Genomic DNA, 15,255 nt, shown 5'->3' with positions numbered 1-15,255 from the left:
GTTGGCTTCCACCTGACTAACCATTGTAACAAGGGCCAGACCGAGCAATTGATTTGAAGTATGAGGGATAAAGTGTGAGTACGAGCTTCCTCAGTGTGTCCCAAAGATAGACCAACACCACATTCTCCTTTCCTCTGTGTCATGACCTTTGACTCTCGCTGTTTATGCTTTTATTGATCCAGTTCAAGCTTTTTCATGGTTGTATTAGCAATCTGCAAAAAAATAATACTTCCATGTCATCTAGAACTAGGCAGTTTGAAATAGAAATCATTCTCCCAATGAGGTATGAGAAAAGCCTTGTACGATGGTCAGTCTGACTTCTGTTCAAAATAAATTTTTATCTAGAAGATCCTTGAACGAGTTCTTAAAAAAACCACCAAATACCAGCCTTGAAATTTATTGAGAACTAACTTGCCATAAAAAGTGCAATTAAAAAATTGCTATGTCAGATTATATCTAATTTATCATACAACTTGTGGAACACTGTTGTAGGATCTGTTTATTTTCTAATTAGTCCAATGTCAGTGTTGAGGGACAAGAACAAACAAATTTCATGACTAAATTCTCTAAATTATAGAGTAAATATGTTTTAGAAGTTCTTAAATGAGTGAAAAGGTCTGAGTTCAGAGTCCTGTTTTTGGTTTTGATGTACTGGGATTGCAGGGTGTTGAAAGAAATGGTTACCAGCATGTACTGGAGAAAACAACCTTGAAAGGCCAGTTAAATATCACTGTATCCACTTCTGGCATGGCTAGCTCAGCTGCACAACAGAATTAGTACTTTGAGCTCTCACATCCATATGCTAAATGTTATATATTGGGCCATGGGGTCATGCCTGAGTGGTGTACTAGTTTATTTCTATAATATCTTATAGAATTTCAAGACATTTCTTTCACAAAAGAGTCGTGCACTACATTTCCTGTGTATGGAGCCTCATTTTATTTAAGAAACGCTTTTACATTTCTTATGAATGGAACCTTATTTTCTTTTGGCAAACCTTATCTCAAAAAACCCCTCTGTTATGGTTAAGTATGAAGAAAGGAATTATTTCTAATTAATAAGTAAGGTACATTGACTCAGATGGATTTAATTTTTTGCAGAAATCTATCCTAAGCTGTCATAAGGTCTCAAGGCTTCAAAAAGATAAGGAAAACTCTTGGGAAGTATCAAACCTGTCACAGGTGGCATGTGAAAGGCTACTGCTAAAAGCCAAGGGTTCCTAGGGGACAAGGAACATTGCCATTTTTCCCTTGACACAATGTGAACACCAAATTAATATTTTCCTGGCCTTGTGTCTCAGAACCTTACTTTATCATGGCCCAGCTATTCCATGTGTAACACTAGACACACATTTTGGGCCTCATGTCCAGATTACACAATATCTTGATATCATTATGTTTAGTTTGGATTCTCATAAACATTTCTGTCATATTGGTAAATCCAATTGTAAAATTTGTGTTTTGCTTTCTTGTCACAATTATTTAGAAGCCTACTGGTTTGGAGGAAAAAGTGAGATATTTCTTCTAGTATTTCCACATCCAGTATATTCTAGCCAGGTGCCCACAATGGGATATCCCCAATGAATATGGAAAACCATTTTAGCCAGAGGGATGTTGACGTCCATTGATCTCACTATGACCCTATCTGTAAATCAGTATTGAAGGATATGGCACAGTAGTGTTCTATAGATAGAGCTTGGATTTCAGTCATTTCATATTTGTGCTCCTATTTATGGCCTGAGGACAGCTTTCTCCAGGCTATCAGGGATCATAGTTTAAAAGACTATTGTGTATCGTAACTATTTTTTCATGTTCTATACTGAGATAAGTAGGGTAGATACTCAAAAACAGCTGTTTACACTCCATTTGAAAGTCTGCGCTGTTCCTGGTGTTATTCATTCTAATATACGAATTCCTTTGTATCTTTCTCTAAAACATTCTCTTAGTCCCCATTCAATATTTGGCATATCATTGATTGCATTTTAATTTTGGAAATACGGGTTATTTCCTCAGTGTGTATTTTATACTTGATTATATTCTTTGATGAACCTCATATTTATTTTAACATTCTGCATTTCTAGATGATCAGGTGGGCTTTACAGTGTGGAATTGAGGTTTTTAAGTTCATGAAACAACTAGTGTAAAATAAAGTATGATAATCATATTCTAGATTGGTACACTCAGATAAGAGCTATCTGGTTGCCTTGCCTTGAGTGTACTTGGTGCCATCTCATGAAAGAGGCTGATAACAGATATTGTTATCTCAATATCAGATATAAAGACTCTATATCTTTGAAGAGAACTGACTTCATAGATGGTACCTGAACCACCTCTTCTTCTGAAAATTAAGTCGTCACCCCCCCCCCCCCCCACTGACTATTTTGCTACAGAATGGAGTGTTTCTTGTTTTCCTGTAGTTGAGTAAACAGATTAAGAATACATTTTCTCCTTATGCCTATAGGTAAGTATAGTCTTCACCCCAATCAAGGAAAATCCTCTGCAACAAACAGTGATCATTACAGAAAGCTATAATTAATCAAAACGTAGTACTTTGAAATCCAGTCACAGCGGATATATGTACAAAACAGTCTTATACATAAGGTTCTGAGAACATTGCATAAGATAGGAAGGGAAGACTCTAAAGCCTGAAGGTGAGGGAATTTGTTGTGTAAAATTTTCCTATAGAATTGTCAGTAGCTATGCCCTTAATTTCTCACCAATATTACTGCGCAAATGAGAGCTGAGCAAATACTAGACATGTTGGCATGCTGAAGTAGATAGGAAAAAACATGAGGACTTGAAACTATATAACAAGCTATAAGTACCCAAGGAAAGCAGGAAATGGGAGAAGTGGTCTTCCCCAGGGAAGAACACACTAATTGTTTGACTGTGCCAAATGGTTAGCCCAGACAACCTACATAAAAGTAACATTATGATCAGATTATAGTCAGGAATATACATGCATATATGTATATAGCCACATATAGCAATGAAAGGAGAGACCATGAATTTTAAGGAGAAAGGGAAATGAGAAATGTTATAATAATATTATAATCTCAAATAATTAAAAGCAAAATTATTTTTCTTCTTTAGAATTTAATATATTTATTCAATGAAATATGATCACATTTAACCACATTTCTCCCTTACAGTACTCTACTCCCCATAACCTACCTCTCTCCCAATTTTATATTTTCTCTTTTGCTATCTGATTAAGTTCAATTAGTCATATGCATATGCTCAATGAATAGAAATAGCGAAGTAAAGAATAAATTATTGTGTTTTGCAAGGTGATATGATCTTATTCCTAATAAAAACTAAAGGACTTCTACAGAAATTTCATGGACATGATCATCACCACCAAGTAGTATGGTAAAATCAGTATACAAATCTCAGTAGCCTTTTCATAGAGCAATAATAAACTTGATTAAAAAAACAGAATGAAACCCTCATATGCAATATTATCAACAAAAGATATTAATGCCTACCTATGAGGGTAAAAGACAATCATAGAACATTAAATAAAGAATTAAAGGAAAATTATTTTATCAAATTTTATTGGCACAGTTAATTTAATCTCCATCACAATTCTAATGATATCCTTTAAAGAATTAGGTGAAATAAAACTAAAATCTATACTTACCTGAAAGGTCAAAGTAATCTTGAGTAGAAAAAAGATGCAGTCTAAATTACACTACACATCCAAGTCATATTACATATTACATTTGGCAAAAAAAAAAAACACTCTAGTATCAACAAAACCCAGATATGTAGATTAATTTAATAAACTAATTAACTTATAAAAAATCCCACATAGATACAGCTACCTGATCATTGCAAAGGTGCCCAAAACACACTTTATAAAAGACTACTTTCTCCACAAATAGTGTCAGGAAAAGTTTGCCTAAAAAGAACAGAAAAACCCAAAGCTTAGACATCTCTTGCTAGGTGATGTCCTCTAGACATGACATGGAAATGAGCCCATGTAATGTCAACTGTATGGTTGTCTGAGAAAAATAAGCATTATGACAACATGAGTTGACATGTTAACATAGATGGGTGAAATTCCATGTGATCCAATATCTGAATGAAGAATTACGGTAGTCAATGGCTTTGGAAAGAAGAATAAGTTGTTTCCTACAAGGACAAGCTACTGCCTAATTTTTCTAGCTTTAAATGGCCAGCCAAGGATACATGTACATATGCTAAATTTACTTGATAGGTTGCTTATACATGTTTTTATATACACCAACACAGCACATGTCCACATGTACATACACACATATATAATTTAAAATAAGATCATGAATTTTGAAGTATTAGTAGAGTTGGAGGGAGGAAGGCAGGAGTAATGTGTTCACATATGAATTTCTCAAAAAGAAAACAAAATAATATATATATAAAGAAAAAATAAATGTAAATATGCACCTCTCCCCCTTTACAAAAAAAATTTAAAATGTTTAAAATACATTAGCTTAAGACCAAAACTTCTGAATAAAAACATAAGAAAAGCACTATGGTACATAGGTCTACACAAGGAATATCTAGAGTATTTTGATATTTTGATTACATTGATTATCAGATTCAATAACCAAGGAGTCAATAGCAAGAAAAATGAAATGGGACTGCATGAAATTAAAAGTTTCTGTCCAAGAAAAATAAATGTTTGAAAAAGCTAACCTTCAGAAAGAGAAAAAGTACATATCTTAGAGACACTTAACATGTAAAATTGATTAAATAAACTTAAAAATAATGCATTACAACTCAAGTCATCAAATTAAGTATGGGCACTGAAAGGAATTCTTAAAAGATAAAAGTACAAATGACAAATAAATATTTGCAAATCCTCACCATTATTAGTTTTAAATAAAAAGCAAATAAAAGATTCATTAAAATCTGTGTCACATCAGTCATATTGGTTGTCATCAACAATAAAAAATTCTAACAACAGTAAGAATCATAGGGGCTATTGTTAAGTACTGGTGCTGAGAGAGTATAAATTTGTACAACCACTATGGGAATCAAGACAGATATTTCTTAAAAAATTAAAAACAGAACTACTATACAATCCTGTGATATTGCTAATAGGTTGTGTGATATTTTAGTTTTTTTTTTTCTGACAAATAAAGCTTGCTTGGGGTCAGAGGGCAGAGCTATTATATTTTTAATGACAGTGAGACATGTCTGTTCCTAGCAGTACCAGTCTACTTCAGAAAAGATGATGGGCCTCAGTGAAACTCCATATGGAGTTTTCTTTCTTTGGAGCAAAAGGTAGCCACTGGACAGGAAACTGCTCTTGCCTCGACTGCTGACAGTATGCTGTCCAAATTGGAAAAGCAGGACACAAAAGAAAGCAACTACCAATTTTTGTCAGGACAAGATAGGACAGTCCTTCAATATTTTCAGTGCCCAATATTCTAGGCCTGCAGTCTGAAGATGGATGCCCCTATGTCACAGAGGAAACTTGATGATTTTCTGGGAAGCCAACTGTTTCAGTAATTTCATAATTTTGGAAGTTGTTTGCTCTAAACTTCTTATTTATTCAGGCAATATTTCTTTTTCATGTCTCTAATGGAGTTAAAGCCTAGATAGCTATAGTTATAGTTTTATTTGTTACCAAAGTCAAAAAAAGAAATTTACAAAGGAGGTAAAGTGTAGAAGTGGTGTTGGTCATACATGTTAGGATAGGGAGTGAAATAGGTACAGCACTTTGGACTCACCAAGACATGATAGGTAACGGAGCAATTTCTCTGAGTTTGACAATGTGCTGGACATTGTTAATGTAATTTGTGCCTGTAATTATTTGTATATAGTTGTCTTACTTATTGTATATATTTTTTCTAAATTAGTTAAAACCTTTGCTTTTTATTTATACAAAAAGGGGGAAATGTTGGTTGATATTTTGTGTTCTGACAAATAAAGCTTGTTTGGAGTCAGAGAGCAGAGCTAGTCACTCATTAACCATGGAGGTCTGGAGGACTATACAGAGAGACAGGAGTGATAAGGTGGGATGGAAAGAATAATTGTGCCCTTTTGGATGGAGGAACAGAGAAAGTAAGGAAGCAATTGCCACCTTCTCCCAGTTCTCTTATTTACCTGGTTTTTACCCTGATATCTGACCTCTGGTTTTTATTGATTAAGATTAATTAGATTAAAACTTCAGGTATATGCCTGATTAAAGCATAGTCAGACCACAGGGGTACGACCACCCATGGAGACTGTGGAACTGATCTAGTGGGAGCTCACCAAGGCCAGCTGGACTGGATCTGAACGAGCATGTGATCAAACCAGACTCTCTGAATGTAGCTGACAACGAGGGCGGACTGAGAAGCCAATGATAATGACACTGGGTTTTGATTCTACTGCATGTACTGGCTTTTTGGGAGCCAGTCTGTTTGGATGCACACCTTCCTAGGATGGAAGGGAGGGTCTTGGACTTCCCACAAGGCAGGGCACCCTGACTTCTCTTAGGACTGGAGAGCAGGGTGATGGGAGTGGAGGAGGGGAAGGGAAATGGGAGGATGGGAGGAGGAGGAAATTTTAAATAAATAAATAAATATAACTGGCTAAAAAAAGCATAGTCAGCAGGCAATTGAAGTACTTAAATACTTATTGCTTACTGTGGTAGCATTAATAATAACCAAGGCTATCATTAATAGACTAATAAAGGAAATGAGTATGTATACACAACAATGTGTTACTCATTCATAGAAAAGAATAAAATTGTATCATTTGCAGGAAAATTAGTCAAACTGAAAATCATCATATTACAAAAATAGGCCAGACTCACGAAGACAAATACTCCAACTTTCTCTCTTATTCAGATACTAGATATTTAAAAAATGACAGAAAATTACAGTAGGGTCTATTCTGAGGAAGGGTTAACAACAGATATGGGAAGAGGAAAAACTGGAAAAAAAGACCCCACAATGTATACATGTGTATAAATATCATCATGGAAACCATTATTTGTAACAGTTAGTTAATATATGGTGGGAAGAAAAAAGGAAATGCTTGTAATAAAATTGGAGATATTGCTACAGCAAGGAATTTATATGCTAATTATCAACAATATTTTAAAATATGTATTATTTTATTTATATGGGCTTTTGTTTGCATATATGCATGTATGTCTGTGCACAATATGCTTCCCTGGGACTAGAGTTACAGATAGTTTAAGTTGTCATGTGAGTGTTATGAATGGAATCTGTGTCTTTTGGAAGAACAGTTCATGCCCTTTATTGGTGAGCTACATCTCCAGTTGCCACCCAAAATAGTATGTACTTTGTATCTCAACTCTACCACATCTAGGTCACACTTTAACATTTTAAATACCTCTGGTAAAGGAACAATGCTGCTAAAAGAATAAAGCAAGCAATTAAACAACTCCAGATGTGTACATCCCTATTCTGTAATATAAGAAAAAGAAAAGGCATGATTAATTCAAAATTAAACTAATTCTATAGTAATAACATCCAAAGTAAGTAAATTAGATGAAATCCCAGACAGAGAACTCAGAAGAACAATTTCTATGATTAGAAGTAAGTTTAAGGAAGACAAGGAAGAAAATAATACCCTAAATGAGTATACAACCAACTGAACAGAGACAGGAAAAGGATGTAAGATAATAAAGGCAGGATTTAAAAAGTGATAAAAATACTGAAGAAAATACAATCTAAAAATCTGGAAAGGAAAAAGCATAATCAATTGCAAAGCTACATGGAAAGCCTCATTAGTGGAATCGATCTAGGAGTGGACAGAATATCTGGGCTCGAAGACAAAGTAGATGAATTAGAAAATTCCAACAGGGAAAAAGGTAAAAGGAGGAGCAATGTGAACTCTCACATGATTCTCAATGAAAAGATAAAATATAGAGGTTTCTGGGCAAAGAAAAAGAATATCTATCTAAAAGCATTGAAAATATTTTCAAAAGATTCATAATATTTCCCAGGGATGACTAAATATTACAGAAACAGGATGTATTCAGTTCAGCAAAAAGATAAGACTTGGAAAGAATCTCACCTCATTATAGTGTACCCAAAACACTAGATAATATAAAAAGCAGAAAGTAGCGATCTAGAAAAACCAAATCACATAGAAAGGTGGGCCCATCAGACCAACAGTAGAATTATCACTTAAAACTTTCAAAGACAGAAAGGATCTATTTTAAGTCTTGAAAGATAAAATCTGACACCCCAGACTACTAAACCCAGGTGACTTATTATAACTGATTCTAGGAGTCCCTAGTGGTTCTCAATCTTCCTAATGCTGTGACCCTTTAGTACAGTTCCCTAACCATAACATTATTTTGGTTGATAATCCATAACTGTAATTTTGTGTTTGTTATGAACTGTAATGTAAGTATTTTTGGGGATAGTGGTGGACCAAGGGGGTCTCGACCCACAAGTTGAGAACCATTGCCATAGCTGATATAGATGTAAGGGATAGAGATATTGCTTCATAATGTAACTATCAGCAGCTTGAGGGGTTCCTATAATCATTTATAGACCTCAATGGAATTAATTGCACTTAGTCAGTTTGAAACAGAGGTGTAGAATTTATTACAGATATTTTAATATAGGTTTAAGAATAAGGGTTGAGATAAATAGAGACACTCAAGGAGAAAGTATGACAAACACAAATGTGGGTATGGACATCCCAGGCAGCCCTATAAGCTACAGATGCCATGAATACAGAATGTTAGACTTATATTAACAGAGAGGTCATGTGAGCTGCAACGAGAAAGAATGGGATGCTAAGGCCCAAATGGAACTAGATTTACTATATGGCTTTCTATATCTTGTCCTTGCTTTATTACATCCCTTTCCCATTATCTTCCTAAAATGAGAATGTATATTATGTGTTTTTATGTGTGAGTAATATATAGTTTTAGTTTTGTACTGCATTAGGTCTCATAGAAAAAATATCTTGAGTCTCAGAGGATATACTTGTCTTGGGACTTTGAAACATTGTAACAATTAGGATACTTTGAGATTCATTGGATTCCCTGGAATAATAAGACACGCATTAGTCACTGAAGGCCAGGAATTGAAACATTATGGTTTGACTATGAAATATCTCACAAAAACTTATTGTGGAAGATATTGTATACTCCTGGTGATGTTATTTAGGAGTGATCCAGAAAAAGTAGAATATGGGACCTTTCTGTAGAAGATACTACATCACTGTCTTGTCCTGTCTTGCCTAGGTCCCGTCTCCCACTGGGTCTGTGCTTTCTCTTCATAGTAAAAAATTGAGGTTCAGCCTTACCATAGGCACAGAAGCAGCAGAGCCAGAGACTGTGAAATGGAAACCCTGAATCTGTGATCCAAATTAAATAAATCCCTCTTTTAAGAAACTCATATTAGGTGTTCAGTCACAGTGATAAATGTGACTAATACACACCCTCATACCTCTTGCCCTTATTTCCTGTCCCCGTTTTCCATCTTGAACTCAAGACCAATACAAATGTTGCATATTGATGGCGTGCTATTTGCATTTTGAACTTCTTACTCATCACCATTCATCATGGAGAGTCAAAGATGAAGGATTAACAGTTACAGTGCTCTGACTATTAAAGATTTTCCACCTGGCAAAATGTAGTTGTGAGTGTTCATTTTTATACAACAGTCACTTTTTCTATTCACTTTCTGGGCTTACTGGAACTGCTTAGATGAATTGAGACTAATGAAGAGTAAGCTGGGAAAATCCAGTGGAGGATCCAGAAGCTGTCATTAGGTGGACTATTATTATGGAAGCATCTGTGACTTCCACAAAATGCAAAGTTTAATGCATTAAGTTTATATCATAATATGTCATATTAGATTCAGATTATATCACTTGTCAGCAGCTCCCTTCCCTTGACTTTGTTCATAAACTGTATGAATTGTGCCATACATTTGGAGGACCGAGAGATGGTAAATTCATCTCATCTAGGTGGACAAGACTAGAAAAATCCTGTAAAGATTTCCAAGCCACATAGAACTGTTCATCTGCCCAGGCACTAGTACAATGCCAGCAAGAAAACCTTGGATATTAAAATCATTGTGCTGGAGCTGGTTTCGGCATTGCCTGGCCAAAGTCATCACATCTGCTCTCTTTCACAATCTTGGGAAGGCCAGCAGAGGGGAAGTGAGTACATACACATTGCTAGCCTTAATCAAATATGTAGCTTTGTTCAAATAAATATCTTTTAGAACTTCCCTCTTAGAACAACCCTGCTAATTTTTTATTTATTTGGAAACAGAGTCTTTAAGCGTCCCTGGTATACTCATAGTCACAATTATCCTACCTCAGCTCTTGGGTACTAATGCTGGGTTTAGCTATGTGCCCATGCCTGTCTAATCTTTTATTGTCTTAGATTATCTAACCTCAGGTGAACATGTACAGTTCTTTTTGTGTGAAGAAATCTACCACTGCTTGACAAATTTTCCTTTTACATAGGAGATATTTACTTAACAAATATTTACTGAATTCCTGGTTTATTTCCATACTTCTATGATTAAAGTGAACACAGATGAAGGAGAAAAATAGGGCCTTGTTTTAATTGAACTTATATATGTACATGTGATTAAAGTCAGAAAATAAATAAGTATAATTAATTCTATTTATCTATCTATCTATCTATCTATCTATCTATCTATCTATCTATCTATCTATCTATCTAAATGTACATACTTTGTTTAAAAAATAGTTGCCAAGTGTTCTTAAAGCAGAGTAAAACATCAACATCATATAGTTTTTCAGGTTGAATAGACAGGGAAGTTATCTTTGGGAAGATGATAGTAAATAAACTCTTATATAAGAAGTAACTACGAAGAAGAAGAATAAAGAAGGCTTCCTTATTCTACCTCGAGTTTTAACAACTAACCAACACATACACTCAGATTGCTTTAAAATAAAATAATTCTGTCATCCAGCATGTAAATCATTACCCTTCCATTGGTTTTGCTTATAAAAATATGAAGATATGAACTAAGGTGCTCAACACAGTAAAACACATTCATAAATGTAAAAGTAACATTTGAATGCAATAATTTTATGAAATGTTATTAGGTTAATAGAACAAATTGTCATGTGATCTGATTTTATTGCAACTGGGTGATTTCACAATATCTCATTTTAATAATCTGGAATGCATGTAATTAAAATAACCAATGAAAGAGAAGCAACTTTATAATAAATCAACTTCATCAATAAAGTTTAGTTTTTAATGTTGAAATGAACTGGTCGTATCAACCTGTGATTTACCAAACTGATGTTTAAGGTCAGAGATCTGTATACCACAAAGTAGACAGGTGGCAGTGATCATGCATTGGCAGTGCACAGGTTGCTCATGTATATAGGGGTATGGCCTTAGGAGATGACATGCAGTAACACTTCTCAGCTGGAGAGTGGCTAGGACAATAGGTTTTAAAAATCTAAATCCCCAAATTTCACCCATCTTCTCTTTATAATCATGGGAACATCTTGAGAATCAGTATGAGCACTGGAAACTGATGGATACATGACCTCTAATTAACAGAAGCATCATATCTTCTTGTGTGGAAGGTGCCAGCAGGCCCATGAGATAAGCTAAGGGTAACACACCAGTGGAACTAAATCTTGAACTAGCTTGAGAGATGAAGGCTCATCCTTGTGTTAATACAAGTTGGGAGGGAAGTGCTAAAGCAGAGAACTGTGAGTCCGGGCCTTATAAGCATCAATCAAAGATTCATACTACACAACAATTCAGCTTGAATACGTTGAACATTCTCAGAGTAGCACAGAGATCAACAAAAACAACTTATGTCCAAAAATTTCTCACACAAAACATACATAGAATACTTTGGTGGGAGAAGAGGATGCTGTAGTGGAAGGAGACATTAAAACATGTGTACATTATTAAGGAGGCTTGGTGGGAGCAATTTGTGCGTGACTCCTCCACATGCATTCATTCTGGCTGGGAAGAGATGAGACTCAGCCTTCAATCCTTTCTGGTTTAGTTTATTTGGATGTTATGGATATAAATGTATAAAGGCTTTGCCTCACTCTACCTCCTGACAAGGGAAGCTTGAGAAGATAGATACATCCTGATTCCTATAAGAAAGATATATTTCATTTTATGCTTTTTTTCTCTGTACATTTTATACTCTCCCTCAGTATTACTTCTTCATATTTTTTTGATTTTGTTTATGTGTATATATTTGTGCCTGAATGAATTATGTGGTAATTCAGGAAAGCAATTGTCCACAAAAACAGATAGGGCAATAGATTCCCTGAAGCTGTAATTCCAGGAAGTTGTGAGCTGCCAATGTGGGTGCTGGAAACTGAACACGGGTCCTCTGTAAGAACATCTAGCACACTTAACTAATGAGCCATCTTTCCAACACAGTGTCACTTCCTACAGGTTTATCCCATAAATTTTTCTACTCTTTGTTTTCTTCTATATGTTTCCTTTTTCAAGGCAATCTACTTTTTTATTACTTAATTATGAAGAATTTCAGTCTAAGTATGTATATATTTTTTGATTTTAAATAACTGTCATAGTTACTTTGTTTTCAAACACTGATCATGGATTTGATATCTCCAGTGGAGTGTCATGAAACAAAAACTCTGGCTGTTGATGATTGTTTTTGTTACTAGCGGTGGCTTTCTTTTCTAAGAGTAATAGTTGTGATCTAAACATTCAGAAGAGTATTTCTCTGAGAAATAACACCAGAAAAATCACAACAAGATATACAACATAGCACATGAATAAATAACAATGTAAAACCCAAAATTATATGAAGAAGGTAAGAATTTAATACTTCTAAAAGTTTTCAACTCCTCAATGAATAAATTCTCTTCCGACAAAATGATTCAAATATTGATGGGGCCTTCAACTATTTCATTTATAAAATTAGCTGTGATCACAGAGAAAACTGAAAAAGAAAGAAAAAAGGTGAGGTAAGACCTTTGCTTCATGAGCTTAAGCAACAGATTTAGCAAGATTATGATCCAAAATGTGGCTAAGATATTTTGGAATGGGACAGATCAAAAAATTTAATAGAAGTACTATGAAAAGAAAGGCTGATAGAATGGGTGAATCTAGAAATAAACAATCAAAAATCAATAAGGTCTTGAACACAAAGATGAGGGAAATTTATATTCAGAGAGAAATGAAAGACAAGAAAACAGAACATGAACACAAACTTTAGGAATTTGGGGAATGATCAAAAGATAAAAAAATCTAAGAATCCACAGGGGTACCTTAGATTTTGAGATACCAATCAAAGTAAAAGATAACCTACTTTGTGGAATTATTACCAAAAATTTTCCAAATCTAGAAACTACATGGATATTCAACTATGAAAGGCATTACAAAGGAAAATGCTCTATTTTAAACTATAGTTAAAATTACTAAGACTACAGATAAAAGAAAGAATATTTGACATAGTAATAAGAGTTTGCCAAAATACATAAACATAATTATCCCCGAACTCTCAGCAGAAACCCTAAAGTCTATAACAAAGTTAATAGTAGCTGCTTACCACTGTAAATGCACTCCTGTTCAGAAAATTATTACAGATATGCAACAAGGACAAATTCGGATGGATAAGACCTCTAAATGGATCAGAGTATTGGATAAATGTGTTTAAGATTGGGGGGGGGGAGCATAGATCGTTATAAAAAGAAGCAAATTGTTTTTAAACATAAAACAAAATCTTCAAAGAGACAGAGTACAGATAGTCACAAAGTAAGAAAAATAAGCCACATAAATGTGGAATATATACGGGATGTCTGGATTATGTATATTATTGTTTTTTTTTTTAATTTTTTGACTGTGAATAAGCTAAGTACAAAGAGACATTTCACTGTATGGGCTGCAAAGCAAAACCAACATATATATTTTAAAGGTATCTTGACTTAAAATTTGGGTCTAAGGATATACTGCTTTGAAAAAGAAGTTCTACTTTTGTTTCCACAGATGATGAGAATCTAAGGATTCCTTCCAGACTAATGTGGTTTGATCAAAAAAAAACTCCCTAAAATGATGATCCAGATGGTCTAACATCCATGACAGCTTCAGGACTGCTGGCTGAGATGGACACAGGATACCCCATGACAGACCTGATTAATAGAATTTCCAATCAGCAGGAAGTAGTCTAGTAAACTATGCACAAATTCCCTAAATGGTTGTTTTAAAATGTTTGTTTACATTTAAGGGGGGGATATGTTATAGATATGAATACTTTGCATTGGTATGAATCTTGCTCTATTGATAAAAATTTTAGGTCACAGAATGTGGCATTTAAAATGTTTTAAAAACTTATTTAGGACTTTTGTCTGCAATGAGACACATCTGTTCCTGGCAGCACTAATCTATTTCAAGAGGATAATAGACATCAAAGAGGTTTCTTATGAACTTGGTTAGCCATTTGGGCAAGAAGCTGCTCTTGCTTGGACTGTTTGATGTTATGCTGTATGAATTGGACATGCAGGACCCACAGAAAAATGACTGCTGAACTTGCCTAAAGGTGAGACAAACCTTCAAGATTCTTGCTTCATGAAGGAGTCTGCAAGACATTCTACAGGACACAGAAGAAAGTGACTGACAAACTGCCAATATAGGTGGAATTATCTTTGAAATTTACTGCTTCATGGGAAAGTCTGCTGGATACTATTGCCCTGGGTGACTATACAGGAAGTGAGATGCCTCTTTCAATTCTAGAGTTTTGGAAGTTGCATACAATGGACTTTTTCTTAACTTAGGTAATATTACATCCTTCTGGGATCTTAAATAGAGTTGAAGAATAGTTAGTTATACAGTTTTACTTAGTTATGATAAAAGATAAAGTAGATATAAATATTGTAACTGTAATTCTTGTTTTATGCCTGTTATGTTATGTGTAATTTTACTATGTTAAAGTTAAAACCTTCCTTTTCATGTAAACAAAAAAAGGGGAAATGATGTGAAAAGTCCATCTGTATATGAGTTGATTTTATTGGTTAATGAATAAAGCTGGTTTTGGCAAGTGGTTTAACAGAACATAGCAGGGCTGGGAAAGATGTAGAGAGAGAATAGGTGAATTGAAAAGAAGCCATGTAGCTGCCACAGAAGACAGATGCCTCCACCAGAGCCTGCTGAAACTTTGTAACTTGGTCAAGACCTCGTGGTGATGCACAGATTAATAGAGATGGGTTTATTTAAGATAAAAGAGCTAGTGAGAAATACTCAAGCTATTGACCAAGAAATTAATACAATTTCTGTGTGGTTATTTTAAGTCTGGGCAGC

At 34.6% G+C, this 15,255-nt stretch overlaps 1 protein-coding gene across 1 annotated transcript in view; it reads right to left on the bottom strand.

Annotated features, from left to right (window-relative positions):
- LOC142838452 (M1-specific T cell receptor beta chain-like) overlaps positions 1-15,255 on the bottom strand; it is a 320,262-nt gene that overhangs the window by 228,297 nt on the left and 76,710 nt on the right. The window lies entirely within an intron of this gene.

The sequence above is a fragment of the Microtus pennsylvanicus genome, chromosome 19 (genome assembly GCF_037038515.1).
Source record: "Microtus pennsylvanicus isolate mMicPen1 chromosome 19, mMicPen1.hap1, whole genome shotgun sequence".
NCBI classification, from domain to species: Eukaryota; Metazoa; Chordata; class Mammalia; order Rodentia; family Cricetidae; genus Microtus; species Microtus pennsylvanicus.
This window is presented reverse-complemented; position numbering and strand designations above follow the sequence as displayed.